We start from the raw sequence: 13,065 nt of genomic DNA, 5'->3' as shown, positions 1-13,065 counted from the left end.
TCCTAACATGCAGAAACAGGCAGTAGACAAAAGGAGTCAGAGGAATATGTCCCAAATGAAAGAACACAACAAAATCAAAGCAAGAGAGCTGATTGAAACAGAGATAAACAATATACCTGATAAAGAATTTAAAGCAATGGTCATAAAGATACTGACTGGACTTGAGTAAAGAGTGGAGGACCTCACTGAGACCTTAACAAAGAAATAGAAAACATAAACAAGAATCAATGAGACATGAAGAACTCAATAACTGAAATTAAAAATACACTAGAAGGAATATATAGCAGACTAGAGGAGGCAGAAGAACAGATCAGTGGCCTGGAGGACAGAATAATGGGAAAAAAATCAAGCTGAACAGGAGACAGAAAAATAATAATAAAAAATACAAATAGACTGAGGGAACTCAGCAATACCATCAAGCATAATAATATTTGCATTATATGGATCCCAGAAGGAGAAGAGAGAAAAGGGGGCACATAATTTATTTGAAGAAATAATAGCTGAAAACTTCCTGAATCTGGGAAAGGAAACAGAAACCCAGATCCAGGAGGCACAGAGAGCCCCCAATATAATCAACCCAAGAAGGTCCACACCCAGATACATGGTATTTAAAATGGCACAAAGTAGGGGTGCCTGGGTGGCTCAGTTGGTTAAGTGTCTGACTTCAGCTCGGGTCATGATCTCAGGGCCATGGGATCGAGCCCCGTGTAAGGCTCCACCCTCAGGAGGGAATCAGCCTAAGGATGTTCTCTCCCCCTCTCCCTCTACTCCTCCCCCTGCTCACTCTCTCTCTCTTTCTCAAATAAATAAATAAATCTATAAAATGAAATAAAATAAAATGGCAAAAAGTAGTGATAAAGAGAGAATTTTAAAAGCAGCAAGAGAAAATAAAACAGTTACATACAAGGGAAGCCCCATAAGGCTATCCACTGATTTTTCAGCAGAAACGTTGTAGGCTGGAAAGGAGTGGCATGATATGTTCAAAGTGTTGAAAGAAAAAAACCTACAACCAAGAATACTGCATCCAGCAAGGCTATCATTCAGAATAAGAGGAAAGATAAAGTGTTTCTCAGATAAACAAAAGTTAAAGGAATTCATGAATACTAAATCAGCCCTACAAGAAATGAAAAGGGAACTCTGAATGGAAAGGAAAGACCACAAGCAGGAGTAAGAAAAGTAGGAAGCACAAAAGCAAAAAAATTAAGTATATCTATAAAAATCAGTCAAGGGACTCACAAAATAAAAGGATGTAAAGTACAATACCATATACATAACCATATACATAAAGATTAGGGGGGTGGGGAGAGGAGTAAAGAATGGGTTCAAATTTAAGCAACCACAACTTACTATAGACTGTTATATGCATAGGTATTATATATAAACCAAATAGTAACCACAAATCAAAAACCAGTAATAGATATGCAAGAAATAAAGAGAGAGGAATCCAACTATATGATTAAAGAAAGCCAGCAAACCATGAAAGAAGAAAGCAAGAGAAGAAACAGAGAACTATAAAAATATCCATAAAACAAATAACAAAAGGGCAATAAGTACACCTATAAATAATTACTTTGAATGTAAATGGACTAACAGCTCCAATCAAAAGACCTGGGGTGACAGAATGAATAAAAAAGCAAGACCCACCCATGTGCTGCCTACAGGAGACTCATTTAAGACCTAAACACATGCAGATTGAAAGTGAAGGGCTGGAAAAGCATTGCTCATGCAAAAGGAAGTAAAAAGAAAGCCAGGGTAATGATAATTATATCAGACAAGACAGACTTTAAAACAAAGATGTAACAAGAAACAAAGAAGGACATTATATAACCATAAAGGGAACAATCCAACAAAAAGATATAACAATTGTAAATATTTATGCATCCAACATAGGAGCACCCAAATTCATAAAGCAGCTATTAACAAACATACAGGACATAATCAATAGTAATACAATAATAGTAGGGACTTTAACACCCCACTTACATCAAAGGATCGATCATCCAAACAGAAAATCAACAAGTAAACAGTGGCTTTGAATGACACATTGGACCAGGTAAATCTTAACAGATACATTCAGAACATTCCATCTTAAAACAGCAGAATACATATTCTTATCGAATGCACAGTCTGCAGAATAGATACATGTATTATGTTGGGAAGGCAGTCTCATGTGCACAGTCTTTTGACCCCTGCTTAGCCACATGAGAATGGCAGAAATATTGACAATTGTAGTGTGACAGGAAAGGGGATGGAACAGGACAATATAGGAACTGAGATGTGGATTAGGAGACAGAGAAGGGAGATGGAATGCCCTGTGTCAGGATTGGATAATGTGAGGAATGCGGGGAGAAGTGACCAGGGGTGGCCCCTTTTTCTGCCCTCCCTGCACTCCTGCCTCAGCCCAGGGACACAGCAAGGTCAGCTTGCCCTTGTCAGTTCAGGTCCCAGAACTCATGCCCTCCCACATTTGGGGCTGGCATGATAATGAGAATCATGCCATATAAGAAAATGCCTCTTTCCAAGACCCTCCCTCCTCACCCTGAGAAAGTCCACCAATTAGAGATGTACCTGAATTAACATACATCTGGCCCTGAGGTTGGGAAGGAGGCAGGGTTGTGGAGTGAGTTCACTCACAACTGCCAGTTGAGAAGATCTACAGGGTGGCAGTGCCCCTGCTGGACCTGGAGGCATGAACCTCAAGTAAAGGTTGGAGCCTGAAGCTGAACTTGGGGTCACTCACAAAAGAAATAGAGGGTGCTTTAGGCAGTGAGAAAATCATGAATGCACAGGACAACATATGGAAAGATGACTCAGTACCTAGAATCAATCATGGAGGTCAACTGCCACAGAATGAATTATATTCTTCCTTGCTTTTCCCAAAGAGCTGAGTGTTCTAAAAAATATCACATATATTTTGCACATTTACACCTGTTAAATTTATACTGTAAGATGTATTATAACTACAGAAGAGTGTATAAACATATATCTAGTTAAAAAATAATGAGATCTACCATGTAGGAAACATCTGATTATAAATTGGAACATAATCAGTGTCTTAAATTCCCTTGAAGGATTTTGTAGAATTTCCTTGTCCATCACAAACCACTTGGTGTTGAAAATGATCATTTCAGATTGAATTAGTGGTTTCAAACTACTCAGGTCCATAATGATGAGTCCATGATTGTCCTTAGGACACAGCTAATCCTTGAGGAGTTGATGGCAGCGTTTCATGACATCTCGAAAGGCCTCTATAAATTTGTCATTCCGGGAGGGTGAAGATGAAGGGGTTCAGAAAAGGGGTCACCACTAAAACCATCAGTGATGCTACCCTGTTGTACTCAGCTGCCTGTGTTTGCTTGGGTTTCACATGGAGGAACAGGCAGGTGCCATAGCCGATCACAACAAAGGTGAAGTGGGATGCACACGTAGAGAAGGCTTTCCTCCACCCAGAGGTTGAGGGGATCTTGAGGATGGTGGAGATGATATAGGTGTAGGAGATGATAGTAGGGATCAAAGAACCAACAATAATGAATATAGCCATTAAAAAAAGAATAAACTGTGTGAAACAGCTGTCATCACAGGATAGTTTGAGCAGTTGCCCTCAGTCACATAAAAAATGGTCTAACACATTTGATTTGCAGAAGGTAAGCTGAAATGTGGCATAGACTGGCCAGATTTGAAATAGAAAACCAAACACCCATGACACAATGACCACCCAGATGCAGGTGTGGCTGTTCATAATGATGTTGTACCTCAAGGGGTTACAGACAGCCACATAACGGTCCACAGCCATTGCTCCCATTAATATAAATTCTGATGTGCCCAAAGAAAGGTACAAATATAATTGTGCACTACATGCTGTCAGAGATATTGCCTTCATTCCAGGAAGCAGCAACCCCCAGAGCATCAAGGGGACAGCAACTGCTGTGATCAGGATCTCTGGACAGAGAGGTGGCCAAGGAAGAAATACATGGGGGACTGCAGACATTTATCAACAGACAATCACAATGATGAGCATATTTCCCATGACTGTCACTGAGTAGAGAAAGAAGAACGTGGCAAAAAGAATATTGTGTAGTTCTCTGGAGCCATGGAAGCCAAGCAGATAAAATTCAATGGTGCTAGAATAATTCTTCAACATTTAGTCCTGTGTCTTGCCCTTTATTAAATCTAGAGAACAAGGGAGAGTTCACATACTTCCCATTTCAAAGGATTAAAGCTATTCCCAAGTTGAGGAAGTATTATCTCTGCTCTTAGGCTCCACATCATGACCAAGTGGGTTCATCTTCTACTATTCTCTGTACAAGGCTGATGTTAAATGTTTTATGGAGAAAATACATATGAAAATAAATATACATATGCAAGAAGGTGAGCATTAGTCACCAACACCCACCCATCGCTGTATGCACCCTCGTCTTTCAACTTACTAGCACTTCTGCCTGCAACTCTGCTCTGACCTGCCACCCTGTCCACTTCCCTGACCACAATGTTCTCATTTATACCACCAACCCTTCCCTCTTAAATGCCCTAAACTGTATCCTCTGTCCCTTACGTCCTACAAAATCCTGCCAGTCCCACCCAGATATGGTTGCTTCCTCCCTTCATCTCCTCTGAATGTGGGCTCCATTTGCCTTATGTTCACTTAAAGTTCTCACTTCAGTTATCTTAAGCATCATTTCAGTTTGTATTAGAGCCAGCTGGCAGGGAGGTGGGGTCTACCTTGGCAACTGTCATAAGAGCTATACTGAGACAAAGTATTGAGTCTTTCCTTGTCTTCCTGGCTCCCTGGAGTGGGGTATCCACTTTCTTCTTCCTTATTCTTATCATGAAAGCCATCTCCATCTCTCATTTCAATGACTGTGTCTCCTCCTGGTAGGAAGAACCTCATTAGTTTCCAGTTGGTAACCCCTAGCTCTGAGATTATTCCTTCTGTCACCAAATGACAGCAGGGAGTAGGGGTCCAGAGGAGGTTAGAGGAGGCTGGAACTTTCATACCCAACTCCCATCCATCCTATACAATCTCCATCCTGGCACCAGGAGAAAAGAAAACAAGCAACATCCTCTGCCCTCCTCATGTCTCAAATCTCTAGTTTCAACATGGAAATAAGACCTCCAGGGGTGCCTGGGTGGCTCAGTCGTTAAGTGTCTGCCTTCGGCTCAGGTCACGATCCCAGGGTCCTGGGATTGAGCCCACATCGGGCTCCCTGCTCTGCGGGAGGCCTACTTCTCCCTCTCCCACTCCCCCTGATTGTGTTCCCTTTCTCGTTGTGTCTCTCTCTGTCAAATAAATAAAATCTTAAAAAAAAAAAAAAAAAAAAGACCTCCAAATGGGCAGCCTCTCTCTATTTCCAACCAGCCATGGTCTGCATCCCATAGAGAAGCTTGGAAAAGTCCCCAGATATCTGCTATCTATGTCTTCCCATTTTCTCCAGAGTCCTAAAAATAAGGAAAAGTGTCAAAGACACCAAAATGGATCACACTGATCTGCTTAGTATATCTGGGCTCCTTCCCTCACCACATGCAAATGAGAGAGCAGGGTCTTAGGTCATGGAAGAGAGCTGTGTCTATCACCAGCTCTGAGAAGAGTTGAATCTGCTCTCTGCTATGGAGGGAGGATTTCATTTCAGTTCCTCCATTATGCAGCTCCCATAGCCCACTCTTCATGCTCTAGTGAAGGTGTCCTCATTTTAGACAGCAGTGAAGCCCAGAACTTCCCATCCTGATCTTCTCTTACTCTCTCCTTCACACTGGGGAGCCCTGGCAGACACTCACCTCCAGAGAAAATGATTGAACTGGAATGTTCTATGGCTCTCCAGGGGTCAGCCCGGGCTACCTGCTGCCTGACTAGCACAGAGCACGCTCTGCGGCCCAGAGCATGCTGCTGCTGTCCTTGCTCTCAGTGCAAGAGAAAACTGTCTTCATACGAGTACTGAGAGAGAAGTCCAGTAATAATAGTGCTGTGGAAGTCCAACTGTCTCCCTCTGTCTCTCCCCCTCCTTTCCTCCTCCTGTCTGTCCCCATGGGGAGTTATTCACTGAGAAACTAAATTTATCAAGTCCAGAGAAACCCTAGGGAGTCAGTCAAGGAAAATCCAGAGAAACTTTCACCTTTCCCTCCTGAGGCTAATCAAGTTTTAGAACATGGGGAAGTTTTGTGTCATGGGCAAACTTGAAATCTCCTAGTCAGGGGTTTCTCAATGCCCAGACTGCCTTCTACCCAGTCCCCAAGTCCTGGTAATCACCAAACAATATGAGCTGTAAGCAGCCAGCCCCTGCTCTCTTCTGTGCCTCTGTTTCCAATTAACCCTGCAAGAGCCTTGGCAACCCATAAGCGGAAGACACCACAAATGGCTCCAAGACACTTAAGAAAAAAATAAAAAACCCAGTGGCCAACAGGGGTGCCTGGGTGGATCAGTTGGTTAAGCATCTGCCTGCGGCTCAGGTCATGATCTCAGGGTCCTGGGATCAAGCCCTGAGTTGGGCTCCCTGCTCAGCCAGGAGCCTGCCTCTACCTCTGCTCCTCCCCCTGCTGGTTCTCGCCCCACCCCCCCACCCCCATTCTGCCCCTCTGCCCCCTGCTGGTGCTCTCTTGCACGTTCTCTCTCACTCTCTCAAATAAATCAATAAAATCTTAAAAAAACAAAAACAAAACAAAACAAAAAACCCAGGGGCCAACAAATAGCCTCTGTCAAAAAGTTTTTCATCACAAAGCCCTAAGAATCCCATATTATCCAGATGATTTCTGCACTCCCTCTCTACAAGATACTCTCATAGTTATGGGAACTCTGGTAAGAGAGACAGGATCTGCCCTGCAAACCAACCTCAGGACCTGCTAATGCCACAACCTGTCCCCATCTCTGCAACATGCATGCATTCTCAGCTGTGGCTCTTTGGCCACGTTTTCCCTCCTAGGTCTTCAAATGCTACCAGGGCACCTTCCTGAGCTACTTGAAGTTAGAGGTAAGGGCTTAGGAGCCAACATAGAGAACTGACAAATAAGTAGTATATAAAAGTGAGGATGGCTGAGGTGCTGAATAAAATAGCAAAATCACATTTAAAATATTTGTGTTTACATTAATAAAACATTTTCCATTTATCATAAAGTTAGCACAACTCAAGGTAAAAAATACAATTTTATACAGGGATATAAACAGATGCAAATGTCTCTCTCACCAATGCCTGATTTTCCTGATCTATCTCCTAGAGCTAAACACTACTATTAGTTTCTGTTGTGTCCATACAGAAATTTTCTATGCCTACACAAGTTTATCTACATATGGTCTTTATTTGCTATTTTAGTAAGCCTATTGTCCTGCTACTTTCTTTTTGTTATATGCATATTTGTGCATGCATTAAGCCTTTGCATATTAGCAATAATATACCCCTCACATTCTAAGTGACTGCCTTTTCCAGTTCCTCACCAGTAAAAAAGCTGCTGCAATAAAAATCTTCACATGTAAGCCTGTACATTTGTACAGCTATAACTTCCTAAATTACTGTATTAAATTTAATAGCTGTTATCAAATCATCCTCCAAAAAACTGTATCAGTTAAAATCTCTTGAAATGAGGCCCAGGGGCACCTGGGTGACTCAGTCGGTTGAACGACTGACTCTTGGTTTTGGCTCAGGTCATGATCTCAGGGTCATGAGATCGAGCCCCATGTCAGGCTCTACACTCAGTGGGGAGTCTGCTTGAGATTCTCTCCCTCTGCCCCCCACCCAGGCATGTGTACTCGCTCACTCTCTCTCTCTCAAATAAATAAATCTTAAGAAAAATGAGGCCCACTGAAATTTTCACTTCAGTGTTAACCCTGTGCAGATCCCAGAAATGCACTGACATATCAGGAGTCATAATTACAGTATGAAATAAAGGCCCATCACAGAGGTTGTCACTCCCATGGGAAGTGCGCTGATGGCTGCCCATGACACCTCTGTCCCACTATGTGCCTGTCAGCCTCTGAGTGGCCATGTGGGGTCATAGGCTGACTGTTGGGGAACAGTGAAGGAAGGTCACTGGCAAATGAGGAAATCTGAGAAGGGTGGACTCTTTCCCTCAAAGCCCTTACAGCCCAACGCCCTTCTCTACTTGGGTTACTCTAGATATCCTCAGTAGACAGTTCAGGAGTAGGAAAAAATGAAAAATAGTCAAACCCACTGGAAAAAACGTTGTCAGTTTTTAAAATTTTGTAGAGTATAGTTGACACACCATGTTACATTAACTTCAGGTGTACTGATTTAACTTCTCTATTCATTATGCTGTGCTCACCACAAGCGAAGCTTCAAAGCTAAGTATACTCTTGCCCTATGATGCAGCAATTATACTCCCAGGTATGTACCCAAGAAAAATGAAAACATGTGTCCTCACAAAGACTTCCATTAGAATGTTCACAGCAGTTTAGTTCATTAATAGAAACTGATACAAAACAAATATCCATCAATAAAAGAATAATACAGTTCTTTCTTGGTCTTTTTTTTAATCTATAAAAGGAAAAATCGGAAAAGAGCTAAATGTCCATTCTTAGTGGAATGGTTGAATAAACTACATTACAACTACTTGATGAAATATTATTCAATCTGTAAAGCTTTCATATTAGTGCCTATCACATAGTAGGAATTTATTAAAAGAATATGTTATTAAAATGAGGAGTATGGAAAAACTTATGGTTTGTTGTGATAATGTTAAGACAAAGTGAAAATTTGTATATATGATTACAGTGATGAAAAGTAAGAATACATGGGTACCTGGACTCTAAATAAACTCAAAACTCAAAATGAAAATTAAAAAAAAAATAAGAGAATAATACAGTCATTCCTCCTTATTCAGATTCTGTATTTGTAAATTTATCTGCTTGTGAAACTTTATTTGTAACTTCAAAATCAGTATCTGCAGCACTTGAAAGGTCAAGCTATAAATGTTTTGTCTATAGCTCTGAAATCTAGAACTTTTCAAGTTTAATTCTTTTTAAGGAGAATAAAGTCTTGTCTCTTCCAGCTATTGTGGTGGGTGGGTGGAATGTTGATAGAGCGATCAAGTGCCCTGGCTGGACAGTGGACAGAGGGAGTTCCCAAGATGTGGGACTTTCCGTTTTAAAACTGAGACAACCCTTGGTAAAGTGAGATAAGCAGCACCCTACCTGTGAAACAGGTATTTCCTTCGCTACTCAGAAAATGCAAGGCACTCTCGGTGCCTAACTGCTGTGTATGCCAACTTTTAACCAATACCCCCATTTTTAACTCCCAAGCCTCCCCCTCACCTTCCATGGTAGCTGGTGCCTCTATGTGCTGAGGCTTTTATCAGTTCTGTTGAGTAAGTGCAATTGCTGGGTTTGGGGGTTTTTTTAAATTTTTCCCTTAGCAGAAATTTCATTTGCATTGCATTGTCTTATTATCTTGGAGATTCTTCTTTCCCATATCAAAAATAAATTGCAAAATATCATCTATCACACTATTTTCCCCATTCTCTTTGTCCTTGTTAATTAACTCCTTTTTTATTTTTTTTTAAGATTTTATTTATTTATTTGACAGAGAGGGACGCAGCGAGAGATGGAACACAAGCAGGGGGAGTGGGAGAGGGAGAAGCAGGTTTCCCGCGGAGCGGGGAGCCCGATGCGGGCTCGATGCCAAGACCCTGGGATCATGACCTGAGCCAAAGGCAGACGCTTAATGACTGAGCCACCCAGGCGCCCTCCTTTTTTATTCTTATAGTGCCTCTTACTATGGTAGGGGTTGGGGGGCAAGTGGAAATGAATGATCAGTCGATCATAAACAGAAAGTCAGGCTACTTATTTCTTCTTTTCCCTGGAACTTAACTGTAGCATCTTAGGGGAAGAGTCAGCTGTCTGCTTGTCAGGAAACTTGATCCTCCCTGATGCTTTATCCCCTATCTTCTAGCCCTGGACTTACCCTGGACTACATAAGAGTTACTAGGGCACTCATATAGAGTGCATGTGGTCCAATGTGGACCAGAAGGAGAGAATAAATTAGACCTGTGTTTTGGTGAGGAGAGAAGGGTAAGGGTTGAAGAAAGGGCAGATATAAGAGAGGTGTCTTCTCTGGGGCACCTGGGTGGCTCAGTTGCTTGAGCATCCAACTCTTGATTTTAGCTCAGGTCATGATCTCAGTGTTGTACCCAGCGTCGGGCTCCACACTCAGTAGAGATGCTTGAGATTATCTTCCTCTGTCCCTTCCCTTACTCGCGCTCTCTCTCTTTTTCTCTAAAATAAATGAATAAATCCTTAAAAAAAGAGAGAGGTGCCTTCTCTGAGCTCTCTCTTATGCTTAAGGAATCATGGGGAGGATTACTGTATGAATAGCTTGGATCAAATTTAAAAATACCTTGTTTTCTTGGTCTAGACTGAGCATGGCAAAAGGATTGGGATTAGAAAAGTAGAAAAAGGAATAGTTATGAATGGGCCCTAAATAGCACAAGGAAGCAAGCTAGGTCACTTTCAAAGTCGATGCCACTAACACTATAATTGGAGAAGAAGCATCCCTCACAATCTGTAACACAGACCTCACAGTGCAGAGCTACATTCTGATCAAGGCTGCTGGTGTTGCGCTGGAGGTAGAGAGATGGGTTACACTCAGGTGTACACTTGCATGTATGACATCATAACACAGGTTACAGATGTCGATGTCTAGTTGACATATTGCTGTTTAATCCTTAATTAAGGGTCTTCTCCAAATGCCACTGGTCAGTAGGTGGAAAGTTCTCCAGCTTTGAGCATCTCTGAGTGTTATAAGGCATCTCTAAACAGGAAAAACATTTTTCTCCACCTGAAAAGTTTCTTTGCACTGACTCACAAGAGACTAATTATTTCCTCACTTGTAAATTTTGTAAGGAAGCAATTATGTCCTTCCTAGATGGCATTCACCTTCACTCAGCTCCTAGTAATATATCAGGGCACACAATCACTCAGAATTTTCTCTTCAGAGACTCCCTGCTGCAACTCTCCAACCTCTTAATCATGCCCCTCCTCCCATCACAAATCAAGAACAAAAACATCTTTTTTTTCTTACTCTCCCCTTCTGAAGTGATGAAGTTGTTGACTTCTGGGTTTTGGGAACTTGGTTTAGGATACTAATTACCCCATCATTACTAACATCACACAGGAGCAACTCTGTCTCAGGTTTCATTATATCAAAAACAAAACAAAAAAAAGAAGGTAGTAAGAAGGGGAAAATGAAGGGGGGAAATCAGAGGGGGAGACGAACCATGAGACTATGGACTCTGAGAAACTGAGGGTTCTAGAGGGGAGGGGGTTGGGGGGATGGGTTAGTCTGGTGATGGGTATTAAAGAGGGCACATACTGAGTGGAGCACTGGGTGTTATACGCAAACAATGAATCATGGAACACATGGAACACATTAAATAAATAAATAAATAAATAGAAAAAACTAATGATGTACTATATGTTGGCTAATTGAATTTATATAAAAAAATCAGGTTATTTATAAAATAAAATTTATCAGGGCATTATTAGAAAGATATTTTCCTAATCTTGGGCCTGAAGGACCCTACTAAAGGATATTTAGTAAAGTATATGCCATTAATTTCAGAAGAACTTTTTCTTTGGTGACTATTCTTCCAGATCCCATTTCTGGAGACAGAGTCTGAGAATTAGAACCTCAGGAATCTTAACTTGAGTTTTGTATTAACTTATTAGGTAAGCTATACCAAATCATTCAGCTTCCATAATCTCATTATAATTAGAAGAAAGGGTGTCTTGAAAGTTGGGAGAATATCTGTCCTGGTGAGATTGAGCCTTAGATTCTTTGGTTCTCTTACACATTCTCTTGATTTCTCAGGGACCATGGGTGTATGTAATGTACTGTGAGAAACTCTGGAATGGGGTTTGTGATGAGGTATCTAGCAGATTGCTAGATGGAGTCCTTAGGTTAGTTTTATGGTGTCTCTTTTAAAATCCAAAGATCAGAGTTGATTTTTCAATTCCTTATCTGACTGAATGATGGTGAGCACAGTGCAGAGACTAATTATGTGATCTATTCACTACTCTTCTGCAAAAGTCACCTAAAATGGCTTTCAGGGGTTTAGTCTTGTGGATCACTATGCTTCCCATATTCATTCATCTGCATCCTGATTCATAAAGGCATCTACTATATTCCTGATACTGAGTAGACACTTTATGTTCAGTAAGGACATTCTCCTACATAACAACAATACCACTATCACACATGAGAAAACTAACATTACTCCAGTAATATAAAATGTACAGTTCATATTAAAATTTTCCAAAATTTTTCCCAAATACATTTATAGCTTTTTTAAAAATCAAAGATCTATCAAGGTTCATGCATTGTCTTTGGTTATTTTGTCTTTTAATTTCTTTTAATTGATCACATTTCCTCTGATCATTTCTAGCTTTTTATTTTATTTTAGGGTATTTTGGCCATTTTCATTCCTCTTCTCAATGTCACTTATTATATTTTCACAAAATATAGTCCTCCTTAAGGACCCTGTAATTTAGGGGCACCTGGGTGGCTCAGTTGGTTAAGCAACTGCCTTCGGCTCAGGTCATGATTCCAGGGTCCTGGGATCGAGCCCGCCATCGGGCTCCTTGCTCGGTGGGAAGCCTGTTCTCCCTCTCCCTCTGCTTGCTGTTCTGCCTGCTTGTGCACTCTGTCAAATAAATAAATAAATAATCTTTAAAAAAAAATAAAATAAAAGGACCTGTAATTTAGTCCTTGCTTGAGATGATTTTGACTGTTTTTTCAATTTCTTGAATTTACTTAACATTTTTTCACACCTGTTTTCTTGCATACTTCTATTTTGAGGTTTTTTAAAGTTTTCAGATTTCATGTTGTTTCCTATTTGTAAAAGTGTCTTAATTACGGCTAATTCACGTGGAGATTTATTTTAGAGAAGCAACTTTGCCAATTAGAGTACAGTGATTATATATAGTTCTTTTGGTCTTTAGCCTAACAGTTTTTAGTCAAAATATTATTTTCCAAAGTTGCACAGGACTTGCTGAGAACTATGCTGATATGCACAGTTTCTTAGGTCATTTTCAGTGAGCAACCAACCTCTTCAGTGAGCCCGTGTCAT

General features: G+C 40.9%; 1 protein-coding gene and 1 pseudogene across 1 annotated transcript in view; both read right to left on the bottom strand.

Moving 5' to 3' along the window:
• Positions 1 to 13,065, bottom strand: part of MGAM (maltase-glucoamylase) — a 187,124-nt gene that overhangs the window by 144,743 nt on the left and 29,316 nt on the right. The window lies entirely within an intron of this gene.
• On the bottom strand, positions 1,677 to 5,108 carry LOC118021174 (annotated as a pseudogene).

Source organism: Mirounga leonina, unplaced genomic scaffold (genome assembly GCF_011800145.1).
Source record: "Mirounga leonina isolate KUSES-001 unplaced genomic scaffold, KU_Mleo_1.0 Mir_174, whole genome shotgun sequence".
In the NCBI taxonomy this organism is placed as follows: Eukaryota; Metazoa; Chordata; class Mammalia; order Carnivora; family Phocidae; genus Mirounga; species Mirounga leonina.
This window is presented reverse-complemented; position numbering and strand designations above follow the sequence as displayed.